At 44.7% G+C, this 14,472-nt stretch overlaps 1 long non-coding RNA gene across 1 annotated transcript in view; it reads left to right on the top strand.

The window, feature by feature from the left end:
- The window catches only part of LOC121284963, a 44,075-nt gene that overhangs the window by 20,001 nt on the left and 9,602 nt on the right, over positions 1-14,472 (top strand). The window contains exon 2 of the long non-coding RNA XR_005944583.1: positions 1,246-1,346. This is a non-coding gene — a long non-coding RNA (uncharacterized LOC121284963). The remainder of the gene's footprint in view (positions 1-1,245; positions 1,347-14,472) is intronic.

Here is a 14,472-nt window from a genome sequence, read left to right as displayed (position 1 = left end):
TTTGCAGATGTGACCTGACTATTTGACTGCATACCGCATTTTTGTTTGATATTTCCAAAATTTGCAACACATTCAGTTTTTTTTCTTGATAAATTCATTTGACTAAACGAAATCTAGAATAAAAATCAGCCATACTTAAAATAAAAATATTAGTAGGATATAGTCAAACCTCATTCTCAAATACAGCTGTGAGAGATTGTAACTCACTTTTAAAACACAATGCAATAAAAATACTGTAGAATCTATTTGAAGTATTCCCCATTTGTAGTGAAGAAGTGGATACATTGTGAAACATAAAAATACATTTGATTGAATGCCATATTTGTATACTTGCTTGTGCTACTCAATACAAGCCAGCTGTACTACAACTCAAAGCTCAGTAGGAAAAACATTCCCAGGGTACTTATTGGGTGGACTCTGAGAAGGATTTTTATTAATCCTGCCAATCTGGGCGTTAAGAAAATTACATTTTTATTGTTTGATTGAAGTGCACTCTGCTCCTACATCCACTAGTCCTGACACCAATCAGTGAAACAAAAATGAGGTTTGGATCACGGAGCTCTTCAGAGGATACAAATTGTCTTTGCCTACATTGTGAAGGTCAAGTTGTGGTCACACAGTGGATTGTTGAAGATAACAGCTTTTCAGGAACCATTTAATGCTTAGAAAATTTATTTCCTTTTTATGCATAGCAGAATATGAATAATTGGTCAGATCAAAATGTCAAACTTCTACTTGAGTCTTTTGTTTTCACTTCTCAGGTGCCAAAACCAATTCCGTGACCAAACACTATTTACCATTTCATGAATTATTTTTAAATTGCTGTTATTTGACTGACAGCACTACTCACAAAGTGTGCAACAGTCACTTTTTTGGGGGAACCAGTCTACCATTGCTCACAGGAACATTGACTTGGTAAATTGCTATGTTCACACTCCAAAGTCCAGTACAGATTTTTTTGGAAATAAATAATTTACAACTTTAATAACATTTATTTTACCAATTTCAGGCTGTGCCTTGAAAGTTGAAATTCTTACTGAGGCTGTGAATTTCCTTGTAGGTCGGTTGCTGTAACCTCTCTGGAGGTGCAATTTCACCACTTCGATTGAAGTTTCTGACCAGTTACAAGGAAATCCCAGACCAACGCGGATTCTCAAACTTTCTCACTAGCAGCTGATCTGTGAGTCTGTCTGTGCCGACAAAGAAGGTACTGGTGCAAACTGTAAATTCAGCCTTTTTTTGCAGATTGCTAACCCGAGACCATTGTCTTCCATCCCTGGACAATCGGAAGGCTTTGCAATCAACTTTGGAAGGATATATCTGAGCTGGTATATAGAAGCAATGGAGTGAGTATTGGGTGGTACCTGCTTCCATTTTGTTTTGCACGCCAAAAGAAAGATGCCACAGATTGTAAGATAATGATCAATCATCACATTTAGCTTCCAGCACAAGTTACTTGGTAAAGTTCTTCATTATATGATTTGTTATCAGTGAGAAAATCAGAGAGTAAGGTGAAAACTAAGAGCAAGAGGAAGTGGTCATTGTGAACCCTGCACAACCCTGTTTTTCTTCCCCATCTTCAGTCCTCATCTTTCACTGCCAAGTTTGCAGAGGTTCCCTTGCATTTGGGATTATTATATAAATGTTAGTGGTCCATTTCTTGTGTGTTCTCTTTCTTTTTACTGTTACTGCAAATTGCAAGAGCATTGACAAAATTTGACACTGAGCCACAAAAGATATTATGACAAGTGACCAAAAACTTGATCAAATAGTTAGGTTTTATGGAGTGTGTGGCACACAGCCCCCCACACCATTACACCCAGATTCACATAAGGATCTCCTCCTGGCCCCTCATATTTCTCATTTTTATGCTTACCTTTGGAGACCTCATCCAAAATCACATCAAATTCCACACATACGCTGACAACACCCAGTTCCACCTCACCACAACCTCTCTTTCGACCCATCTACTGCTTCTGATATGTCATAATTGCCCAACTTGCTTGCCCAACATCCAGTCATGGATGAAGTAATTTGCTCTGACCAAATATTGAGAAGACGAATGCCGTTGTTGTTGGTCCTCACCACAAAACTTTGTTCCCTAGCTACTGACTCTCCCTTTCCCTGACCACTGTCTGAGGCTGAACCACCTTGGGATGCTACTTGAACCCAAGATGAGCTCCCATACACGCTCCATCACCAAGACCACCTTTTCACCTTTGTCACCCCCAGTTCAGCTTTTCTGCTGCTGAAACCCTCATCCATGCCTTTCTTATCTCTACACTTTATTATTTCAGTGCTTTCCTGGCTGGCCTCCTGTCTTCCACCATTGATAAACTTGAGCTCATCAAAACTCTGCTGTCCATAACCTGCTGTTCTCCCCAATACATGCTGGCCTACATGGGCTTCTGGTCCAACAACACCATAATTTTAAAATTTTGATCCTTGTTTTCAACTTGCTTCATGACCTCACCACACGCTATTTCTGTAATCTCATCCAACCCATGCAACATCTCTGCACCCCTCCAATTCTGACTTCTTGCACATCCATCACTCCACCATTGGAGGCCATGTCTTCAGCTGCCTAAACCCTAAGCTCTGGAATTCCCTTCCTAAACTTCTTCACCTCCATAGGTTTCTCTTCTCCTTTAAGATGCTCCTTAAAGCCTGTCTCTTTTACCAAGCCCTTGGTAACCTGTCTTAATATCTCTTCATCTGGTTCAATGTCATAATTTGTGAAGCACCTTTGGACATTTGGGACAATATAAATGCAAATTATTGTTATTGGGGCATCTTTAACATGGAAAAAGTACAGAAGTAACAGATACTGCAGGTACTTATAAGGAGTATTTAATGAAATGCATAATCCAGATATCAAATTTAATATGCAACTAGTCAATCTACTTTGGTGCTGCACACATGTCAAAGAATATAATTTCTGTCTTGACTACAGTTTCTTTGTAATACGGTTTCTCTTCCTGATTTTTCTGCTTATCTCCATTTAACTCCTTTGCTTCTATCTGTCTTTCTCTTTTTTTCTCCTCAGGTAGGATGTGGTGAATGGTACTGCATAGTGTGGCAGGAAACCAGTGGCTGCAGACTCTATTAGAGTGGAGTAAGTTGTGGGGAAAGTATGGTTCCCGATGCCTCCCTTATCATTCCCTCCCACAATTACCTGTTCTTCTCCACTCTTTTGTTCTCATCATGTTCCCTGCCCCATGCAATTAGATTTTCTTCCATGCCTCACTCCCATTACTCTATCTACCCCTTCCCTTTTGAATTACCTTCTCAAAACCTATATCCTCTCCACTCCATTCCTTTGCTGTCACTTACCTGATCCTAAGGCCTCAATCCACTTCCACACAATCTCCACACGAATGGCGAGTGAGAGGCCTTTTGTCCCCTTGCCCTTAGTCATCAAATTCCCATCCAATTCTCCCTTCTTATCTGATTCCCTCAGAGAGACTTTTGGTGGGATCATCCCAGATTTTTACTAAGTGCGGTAGTGGGCGGGTAAAATGCCGTTTTACCTACCGGCCATGATGGCTGGTTTTCATGCCGTGTTGTACCAAACCCTCCACATTATTTATGCAGTCCCAGGAAACACACCATTTCCATGGCGGGCAGGCTCTCATTTGCCTGCAGGTCATCACCCTGCCGCTGCATCACGGCCTGCCTCTATATTTAAAGGCCAGCCACAGGCACATATGTCAGTGCTTCCACTGATGCATGGAATTCGTGGCCCTGAAACCTGAAACTGAAGAAGACTGCAGTGCCCAGGTTCAGCAATGCATATCCCTCGAACATTTTTTGATGCCGTGGAGGCTCGCTGGATGTCCTCCACTCTGTTCTGGCTGCAGGATGAGTAGCAACAGCACTAACCTGACTTGAGAGTTGGTGGCAGCGGTGGTCAGCGCCAACGCCCTTCAAAAGAGGGCAGCCACCCATTGCCACAAGAGGATGAATGATCTCCTCCATTCCACTAGGGTAAGTCACTCTTCTCATCGCTCTCAACTCACACACTCACAAACCCATCACACACCCACATGGCCCTCACTCAAAGCCAGTTCAAGGGCCATCACCATTCACTCTTTCACACTCACTGTTATTGTCCTCATCCGGTCCATGGGACTACTCACCATCCACACAGGCCAGGCATACTTATAATCAAGCCTGGCAGGCGTCCTGCTTACACTTTCTCTATCTCTATTCATGCAGGACAAGCTGGCATACAACAAGAAGGAGAGGTCGTAGACCGGTGGCGGAATCCCTGAAATCAAGGTCCTCACAGACGTTGAAAACAGCAATCAGCTGGCCAGCGAGGATCCGGACCAGTCGTGTACTAACAGTGAGGTCTGCGGTGCTCTACCAAGTGAGGGTACAGCAGTGCAACATCCATCAGACAACCATTCTGTGAGTGATGTGTCCTCTTTCACAGGCCACTGCCATGCACTAATTATCACTCCTTGCTTTCGCAGGCACATCTGCCAAACAGCCGACAGAGTCCATGACCAAGGCCCTCCAGTCAAGCACTGAAGAAAGCTCTGAAGAGGAATCTGGAGGCACCCTCCCTGAAATCCCATCACAGCACTTACCCACACCCTCCACCAGCACAGAGACACACACCTTGCTGGGATTTAGCTTTGGAACAGCCCTGTGATCACAATCTGGTGAGCACGTTGCACCATCCAACCCACAGTAGAGTCTTCCCAGGTTTCTGGCACCCAGAGGACTGCTGGAGGCCAGATCTTTGCTGAGTCTGAGTCAGATGACAATCTCTGGACTTGGTCGTGTCACAGTTGCTTGAGCTGCAAAGGCAGGCTTGGGAACATCAGGAAGGGATGTCCGCTGCACTCCTCAGATTGCAAGGCACGATGGAGGAGTCCATCCGCCTTCACTCTGAACTGATAGCGCCGGCATTGCGATGAATGAAGGTCAACACTGGTAGAATGGCTGCCACCATGGAGACCTTGGTCCAGGACTTCGCTCATACACCTGCTGCACAGGCTCAACTCCATCACTGATGCCACAGTTGGCTTCCAACAGCGTTCACACAAGAGGGGTGCCGGACAGCACAATTCACACCAGCTACCCCCTCTCCCCAAGGGGTCAGTCTTGGGCCCCCAGGCACCCATAGGGAGGAGGATCAGTAGGTGTAATCTCCAGGCCCATCCATCCAGGTGACTCCGAGAGTGTCTGGCCCATCTGATTCCCCTCTTCCTGTGACCTCAGCAGCTCCAGCTCCACAGGCCAAGGAGGGTGCCACTGCCACACAGCAGGACCCCAAATGTAGGCCGGGGCCCTCCAAATCTCAGCCCTCCAGAGGACACCTGCCGAGGTCATCACAGGCAGGGTGTTGCAGTCAGCAGGCTGCCTCCATCTCCATTATGGATGTCCAGGGAGCACCAAGATGTAGTGGCAGGGTTTGGAAAGTTAAGGAGAATTAGTTGCACAGCCTCTGCATGGGTGTTAATCACTTGTATATACAGTTCACTATTGCCAATAAACTCCTAAGAATGTCTCCCTGCCTTTGGCTCCTCGCTCTGATGAGCAGTGTTCTTGTCACTCAGATGTGAAACCTTTCTGCACAAGATAAAGGCAGGTGTCTCAGTCCAGGGCCTCTTCCCTGTGCTCTATGCAGCCTTCAGACTAAATTGATAGTCCAGCCTCACACTCCCTGGACACGTTACTGATGCCTGCACCTCAGCGGTGTTTGTCATTGCTGCCAGAATGTAGTGGGCAAGCCCCACAGAGTTCTTATTCTCTCGGCGTGCTCTCAGCACCTTTAAGGAGGGGCTGACTCCCATCTCTTCAGCATCTATGACCGCTGATGCTGTGCTCCTGAAGGGCTCGGGTGCTGAAGGTAGACAAAGGATCAATTGCTTCTAAAGATTCATGGCTGCATCTCTATGATATGACCCTGATCGCAGAGCGCAAGCAATCTGCCCTCAGCCAGACAGGAGTCAGACATTCTCAGAGGTGATGTGAAGATCTATGGAGCATCATCGCTGCATGTTGTCATTATCCTCCTGCAATCGAGTGACTATTAGAGCCTCCACTAAGTCCATGACAGGAGCATCCTCACAGAGGATATTCACGCTTCTATAACCCAGACTGTAGTCAAACGTTCACAGATGCAATGTGAGGATCTATGTGGTCACCTCGCTGTATGTTGTCATCATCCTTCACAAACCTAGCAGCTATGAGGGTCTCCCAAGCGCACCTGCCTTGTCTAGCCAGTGCGAGGATCTCATCCCCATCATCATCACCTCCAAGGACCTCTTCACCCTCATCCCCATCAGCATCCGCCTCATCGGAGGAGAGGTGCAGCTCCTCCATCTCCTCCTCAGCCAGCTTGTCTCCCCGTTGGAGCACCAGTTTGTAAAGGATGCAGCAGACGACGACAATGCATGACACCCTCTGCAGGCTGTATTGCAGGGCACCGCCAGACTGGTCCAGGCACCAAAACCTCATCTTCAGCACCCCAATGGTTTGCTCCACCAAGTTGCGAGCTGCAGCATGAGCCTCATTATACCAGTGCTCTGCTGCAGTCCGAGGCCGCCGCATGGGTGTCATCAGCCACGTCCTCTGCGGGTAGCCCTTGTCCCCGAGGAGCCATCCCTGCAGCTTCTGTGGACCCTGGAAGACTCCAGGGATCTGTGACCAACTAAGGATGCAGGCATCGTGAAAACTCCCTGGAAACTGTGCTCACACCTGCAAGATGCGTTTCTGGTGGTCGCGCATCAGCTTCACGATCAGCGAATAGAACCCTTTGTGGTTGATGTAGTCCATCGTGTGTTGTAATGGAGATCTGAGCACCACATGAGTGCAGTCAGTCGCACCCTGCACCTGTGGGAAACCCGAGATCTGGGCAAGTCCAATTCTCTTGCGTCCTGGTCCAGGGCTAAATGCACAAAGTTGTGTATCATCACAAAGATGGCATCCATGACCTCATGGATGCATTTGTGGGCAGAGGCTTGTGAGATTCCATAGGGGTCACCTGTGGAGTCCTGAATGGAGCTATTGGCATAGAAATTGAACGTTGCAGAGACTTTCACGGCCACTGGCAGCAGATGTCCTCCATGTCCCCATGGTGCCAAATCCTGCAGGAGCTGGCAGCCGTGACTGACCTGTTCCTGAGACATGCACAGTCTTCAGCGACACTGGTTCTCGGTCATCTGCAGGAATGAAAGGTGGTGTCTAAAGACCTTGGGTGGTTGCTAGGTGCCGGCCTGCGATGGCTCGCTGTGACTCTTGGGCAGTGTGTGCGGGAGTCCCAGCTGCGCCTTCTTCCTGAAGTTGCTGCTCCTGAAGTTTTGCACAGCCAGGTGCCTCAGTCGCTCTCTCCTCCATCATCTTCGCGCTGCGTAGGCCATCAGGCATACAGCTAGTTCACCAGGCTCCATGATTCTGATGTTGTACTCCTGCAGGATGAAAGAGAGACACGTGGTTAGTATGGGTTTACTAAGAACCTGTCCCGGTTAAGCGTGACAGCCCCTTAACATTTCCCAGAGGGTACTAACCACCTCTTGGAAGGCCAGAAATTAGTGCGCTGCGTGGCTGCCCTGTTAGCTTGAACCATGGGGGAGATTGGTCCAAACCTGGATGCTGACATTGCAAGGGGCTCCAGACTGCTCCATGGCCAGCTTTAGCGAGGAGATTGTACAACGTGTGCAGTTGTCCAACTGTTCTGCAGTCTACTAAAATGCTCATGAATTTGCAGTGGGTGGGGTGGAGGGGAAATCTCTGGAGCATTTGGTGGCACTTTGATGCCTCTGCATTGCTTGAGTGGGCAGATAAGCTAGGAGCCCGATCCCAATCATATCAATTTGGCTGCGCCTGAACTGTCTCAGTTGCAGAGGAATGACCACTTTATACAGTTCTCCCTAATGCATGGCCACTTCCCTCTCCCATCCTGCCACCTGCCCCAAATGCTTGTGCGCCATATTCATTGGCAGGGTCGCCCTTGCCCACCCCCCCCAGTCGCCTCAATGGCAGGGCTGCCCTTAATCCCCTGCTGACACGAGTCACCTCAACGGCAAGGCCCCTGAAGCTTGAAGTGCAACAGGTGACCCTGGTGATCACTGCACAACATGACTATGTACTCACCTCTGAGTTCCCCTCAAAGTGCAGACTGCCTAGTGCATGCCTTTTATGTGCTGTTGTGAAACATGTTGGCGGGAAAGCACGCCGACATGGACAGACGATCCAGCCGGCGGTGGGACGATTCCGATGAGCTGGTCTGATAATGATATGCTGATGTATTACAATAAGGTTCTCAACATCCGATGGTGGGAAATATGGCCCGCCATTGGCAGGCTGAGCGGACGATTGCGAACTGGTTTCCTGCCTTCATAAGACCGATCGCGCATTTTGTCCGCTCACACCACTGATCACGCCCAATGCCAGCGGGCATGGAAAATTCCGTCCTTTGTTCGCTTTCAAAGGAATATGAGGCAAAGGCCCAGTTTAGTCTGTAAGTAAGAGGGAAAGTGAAGAGGAAAATAAGACTGACAAAGAGAAAATATGAGAATAGAATTGCAGTTAACATAAAAGGTAACCCAGGTATCTTCAGTAAGTGGGTAAGACACGGTAGGGCCCATTTAGGACTAAGATATATACTTAGAAGCACAAGACAAGGATACTTGTTGAGAACTTGTTATCGGTGTGTATGAAAGAAGTGGATGCTGACAAGTTATCAGTAGAAGTGGAGATGGTGGAGGTAATTGTTGGGGAGAAATTTGAAAGGAAATTTGTACTAGAAAGCCTGTCTCTGTTTACAGTGGATAAATCACTTGGTCTGGGTGGCTTGCACCCCAGTTTGCTAAAGGGAGTTGGGTGGTATGGTAGAAGAGCTTGCCATAATTATTCAATCTTCTCTAGATACAGGAAAGGCCGGAGGATTGAAAAATGGCAAATGTGACACCCCCATTCAAGAAAGGGGTTAAGGACCAGGATGGTCAGTTTAACATCAGTGGTGGGTAAAGTTTTAGCAGCAATGATCAGGGAAAAAAAATTAACAGGCACTTGGAGAGGTTTAAGTTAATTAAGGAGAGCCAGCGTGGATCTGTAAAAGGCAGGTCATGCTTGATTAATCTAATTGAACTTCTGATAAAGTAATGGAGAAGGTTGATGAAGAGAATGCAGGGGATGTTGTCTGTATGGATCTTAAGAAAGCGTTTGGCAAAGTACCACATAATCGGCTGGCTAACAAATTTGAGGCTCATGGAGTAGGAGGGAGGGTCAGTGTCAGCTTGGATAAAAATTGGTTTAAGGACTGAAAACAATGTGTCACGGTAAATTGCTGCTTTTCAAACTGGAGAATATTTTTCAATTCATTCATGGGGTGTGGGCTTCACTGGCTGGGCCAGCATTTATTGCCCATCCCTAGTTTCCCTTGAGAAGGTGGTAGTGAGCTGCCTTCTTGAACCACTACAGTCCATGTGGTGTAGGTACACCCACAGTGCTGTTAGGAAGGGAGTTCCATGATTTCGACCAGCAACAGTGAAGGAACAGCGATATATTTCCAAGTCAGAATGGTGAGTGACTTGGAGGGGGACTTCCAGGTGGTGGTGTTCCCATTTATCTGCTGCCCTTGTCCTTCTAGATGGTAGTGATCTTGGGTTTGGAAGGTGCTGTCAAAGCCTTGGTGAATTCCTGCAGTTCATCTTGTAGATGGCACACACTGCTACTACTGTGCGACAGTGGTGGAGAGAGTGAATGTTTGTGGATGTGGTAGACAGTGCATTCCCTGAGGGTCAGTGCTAGGATCACTGCTTTTTTTTGATACATATAAATGACCTGGACATTGGAATAGAGTAAAATTTCAAAATTTGCTGAAGGTACCAAACTTGGAGGTATGGCAAGCAGTGAGGATGATACCAGTCAACTGCAAACGGACATAAATAGGTTAGCAGAATGGGCAGACAAGTGGCAGATGGAATTTAATACAGAGAAGTGTGAGGTGATGGAATTTGGAAGAAGAGATAGGGAGAGGCAATACAAGCTTAATGGCCCTGTTCCAAAGAGGGTACAGGGACACAGGACCTGGGGATTCATGTGCATAGGTCTTTGAAGATAGCTGGACATATTGAGAGCATTGTTAGAAAAACATATGGGATCTTGGACTTCATATATCGAGGTATTGGGTATATATCAGGGAAGTTATGCTGAATTTGATAAAGCTATGATAGAATCACAACTGGAGTATTGTATCCAATTCTGGGCACCACACTTTAGGAAGAACATGCAGGTCCTTGAGAGGGTGCAGAGGAGATTGACCTGAATGATTCCAGAGATAAGGGAAATTTAACTGCAGTGCTAGGTTGATGAAGCTGAGTTTGTTCTTCTTGAGGCAAAGGAGGTTGAGGGGAGATTTGAGATGAACAAGATTATGACTGGTTAAGGTAAAGTGGACAAAGAAAAGTTGTTCCCATTAGCTGATGATACAAGGACTAAGGGGCATAGAGTTAAGATTTTGGGCAAGAGATACAATGGGGATATGAGGAACAACTTTTTATGCAGGCAAGTGGTAATGACCTAGAACTAGCTGCCTATGAGGGGTTGGATGCAGAGATGATCAAAGATTTCAAAAGGAAATTGGATAGGCACTTGAGCAAAATAATTTTGCAGGGCTACAGAATGGAGCCAATTGTATTACACTACAGAGAGCTTGCATTGACGTGATGAACCAAATAGCCTCTTTCTTTGCTACAACGGCTTTGACTCAATCACTCTCAGTTGCAGATCGGCCACGATCTCATTGAATGGTGAAACAGGCTCAAAAGACTAAATTGCTTACTCTTATTCTAATGTTCAACTTGTTACTTTTCGAAGAAATAAAGTAAGAATAAGGAAAGCAACTGCCTGGCTCCAATTCTCTTAAGTTGTTCCTTTCTGTCCTTCTTCCTCCTAATCATATGTGTTAGAAATTAGAATCTCAGTGTTTTATGTTGTATTTGGAGAACCAACTGATAACATTCTTTCCTTGAAGTGATGCCACATGTTGCCCTATAAAATGAGAAGTTTAATGATTTTCAGGCGTTTAAAGTGCAAAACGTTCTGTAACCCAAGGGTATAATCAGGCTGGCACAAATAAATCAACTGTTTGTTGTAAAAGGTCATTTGACTGATATATTAAGTGAATCGTACAATTCAGTATCAAAGAATATTTAATTATTTGAATAGAAATATACCAAACCAAACAAAAGCATTAAAATACATAACCTACAGAATGTCTACAAGATTAATGATTTTTCTGAGAAAGATGCTATTTATTTAAAAATTCAGAAGAGACATGTGGCATCTTGTGTTAATCTTGTTCACCTCAAATCTCCCCTCAACCTCCTTTGCCTCAAGAAGAACGAACTCAGCTTCACCAACCTAGCCTTGCAGCTAAATTTCCCTTACCTCTGGAATCATTCAGGTCAATCTCCTCTGCTACCTTTCAAGGACATTCACGTTCTTCCTAAAGTGTGGTGTCCAGAACTGGATACAATACTCCAGTTGTGGGTTTATCACAGCTTTACCAAATTCAGCATAACTTCCCTGATATATACCCAATACCTCTATATATGAAGACAAATATTGACTTTTTCTATCAAAATAACACAGATGGGGACAAGCAGGTTGCTTCAGGTTTCAACTGTCTCTGACACAATTCAGAATTAGAAACAGCAGAAGAGACATGTGGCATCTTGATTTTTTTTTCTTAACAGACAAGGCATTTCAGATTGTTTTTACAACAATTGAGTAACTTTATTATTTTTCCTGGTGCTAACTCACAAATGACCAAATTTAGTGAATTCAACTTCACAATTTGGTGAGGTGTGATTATGAACTCTTAATCTCTTGTTTACTACTCCAGGACTATAAGAATGATATTTCCATACCCTGGCATTCAAGATTTGATGTTCAAAGATTCATTTTAAACTACATGTTGAATTAAAGCAATAAACACTTCTGAGCAGAGTTCAGCAATGACTCAGATGAAATCACAAAAGTGAAGAAATCTTCATTAATTCAAAGTAGAGATGATTGAAGTTGAAACCTGGGATGAAAAAGAAATTGGTTTAAGGATAGGAAGTAGTGGGAACTTGTTGGGAAGTAACGTGGAGAGGGGAAGAAAGCATTGAAAGGAACACCACAGGATCACTGTTAAGCTCTGCTGTTTCTAATTCTGAATTGTGTCAGAGACAGTTGAAACCTGAAGCAACCTGCTTGTCCCCATCCGTGTTATTTTGATAGAAAAAGTCAATATTTGTCTTCATATATAGAGTTATTGGGTATATATCAGGGAAGTTATGCTGAATTTGGTAAAGCTGTGATAAACCCACAACTAGAGTATTGTATCCAGTTCTGGACACCACACTTTAGGAAGAATGTGAAGGTTCTTGAGAGGGTGCAGAGGAGATTGACCTGAATGATTCCAGAGGTAAGGGAAATTTAGCTGCAATGCTAGGTTGGTGAAGCTGAGTTCATTCTTCTTGAGGCAAAGGAGGTTGAGGGGAGATTTGAGATGAACAAGATTAAGACAAGATGCCACATATCTCTTCTGAATTTTTAAATAAATAGCATCTTTCCCAGAAAAATTATTAATCTTATAGACATTCTGTAGGTTATGTATTTTAATGCTTTTGTTTGGTTTGGTATATTTCTATTCAAATAATTAAACATTCTTTGATACTGAATTGTATGATTCACTGAATATATCAGTCAAATTACCTTTTACAACAAACAGTTGATTTATTTGTACCAGCCTGATTATACCCTTGAGTTACAGAACATTTTGCACTTTAAACACCTGAAAATCATTAAACTTCTCATTTTATAGGGCAACATGTGGCATCACTTCAAGGAAAGAATGTTATCAGTTGGTTCTCCAATTTTATATCCATTATTAAGACCAGTCAATCATTCTTCTTCAAACAAAGTATTCTCCACATCACATATTTCCTGCTTTACTGCCTTTTGGACTATATTCTGACTGACTATTTCTATAATTTAACATTTTTGGAGTTGTATGTACATAATTTGTGTACAAGATTTATATACTTCAGTCAAATTATGTTTTTAAAAATACTTTCATGGGTTGTGGATATTGCTGGCAAAGCCAACATTTGTTGCCCATTCCTAACTGTCTTAGAAAAGGTGGTTGTGAGCTGCCTTCTTAAATGGCTGCAGTCCATCTGCTGCAGGTACACTTACAGTGCTGTTAGGAAGGGAACTCCAGGATTTTGATCCAGCAACAGTGAAGAAGTGGCAATGTAGTTTGAAGTCAGAAATGGCTTAGAGGAGAACTTGCAGATCGTGGTGCATCTTCTGCCCTTGTCCTAGGTGGTAGAGGTCATGGGTTTGGAAGGTACTGTCAAAGGAGCCTTGGTGAGTTACTGCAGTGCATTTTGTATGTAGTACACACTGCTGCCTTTGTGCATTGGTGGTGGAGGGAGTGAATTTTTAAGTTGGTGAAAGGGGTGCCAATCAAGCGGACTGCTTTGTCTTGGGTGGTGCTGAACTTCTAGAGTGTTGTCGAAGCACAACGCATCCAGGCATGTGGAGAGTATTCCAACACACTCCTGACCTGTGCCTTGTAAATGGTGGACAGGCTGTGGAGAGTCAGGAGGTGTTAGCCTCTGTCCTGCTCCTGTAGCTACAGTATTTATCTGGTTTGTCTAGTTTCTGGTCAATGGTAACCCTCAGGACATTGACAGTAGGGAATTCAGTGATGGTAATGTCATGGGGAGATGGTTATATTCTCTCTTGTTGGAGATGGGCATTGCCTGGCACTTGTGTGGCGTGAATGTTACTTGCCACTTATCAGCCCAATCCTGAATGTTGTCCAGATCTTACTGCACACACACATGGACTGTTTCAGTATTTGAGGAGTTGCACCGTTCATTGTGCAACCTTCCGTAAACATTCTGATTTCTGGCCTAATAATGGAGGGAAGGTCATTGAGGAAGTAGCTGAAAGTCATTGAGCCTAGGACATTACCCTGAGGAATGCCTGCGGCGATGTCCTGGGACTGAAATTATTGGTTTCCAACAACCACAATCACCTTTCTTTGTGCAAGATATGACTCCAACCAGTTGAGAGTTTTCCCCCTGGTTCCCATTGACTTCAATTTCACCAGGGCACTTTGCTGCCACATTTTGTCAAATGCTGCCTTGATGTCCAGGGCAGTTACTCTCATCTACCCTCTTAAGTTCAGTTCTTTTGTCCAAGTTTGGACCAAGGCTATATTGAGGTTAAGAGCTGAGTGGCCCTGGCAGAACACAAAGTGAGCGTCAGTGAGCACGTTATTGCTGCGTAAATGCTATTTGATGGCACTGCTGACGCCATCTTTATCACTTTGCTGATGAGGCGATAATTGGCCACATTAAATTTGTCCTGTTTTTTGTGGACAGGACATACCTGGACAATTTTCCACATTGCCGGGTAGGTGCCAGTGATATAGCTGGCAATTTAATTTCT

This window comes from Carcharodon carcharias, chromosome 12, assembly GCF_017639515.1.
Source record: "Carcharodon carcharias isolate sCarCar2 chromosome 12, sCarCar2.pri, whole genome shotgun sequence".
Taxonomy (NCBI): domain Eukaryota; kingdom Metazoa; phylum Chordata; class Chondrichthyes; order Lamniformes; family Lamnidae; genus Carcharodon; species Carcharodon carcharias.
The sequence above is the reverse complement of the archived record's forward strand: the minus strand, read 5'-3'. Positions and strand labels throughout refer to the sequence as shown.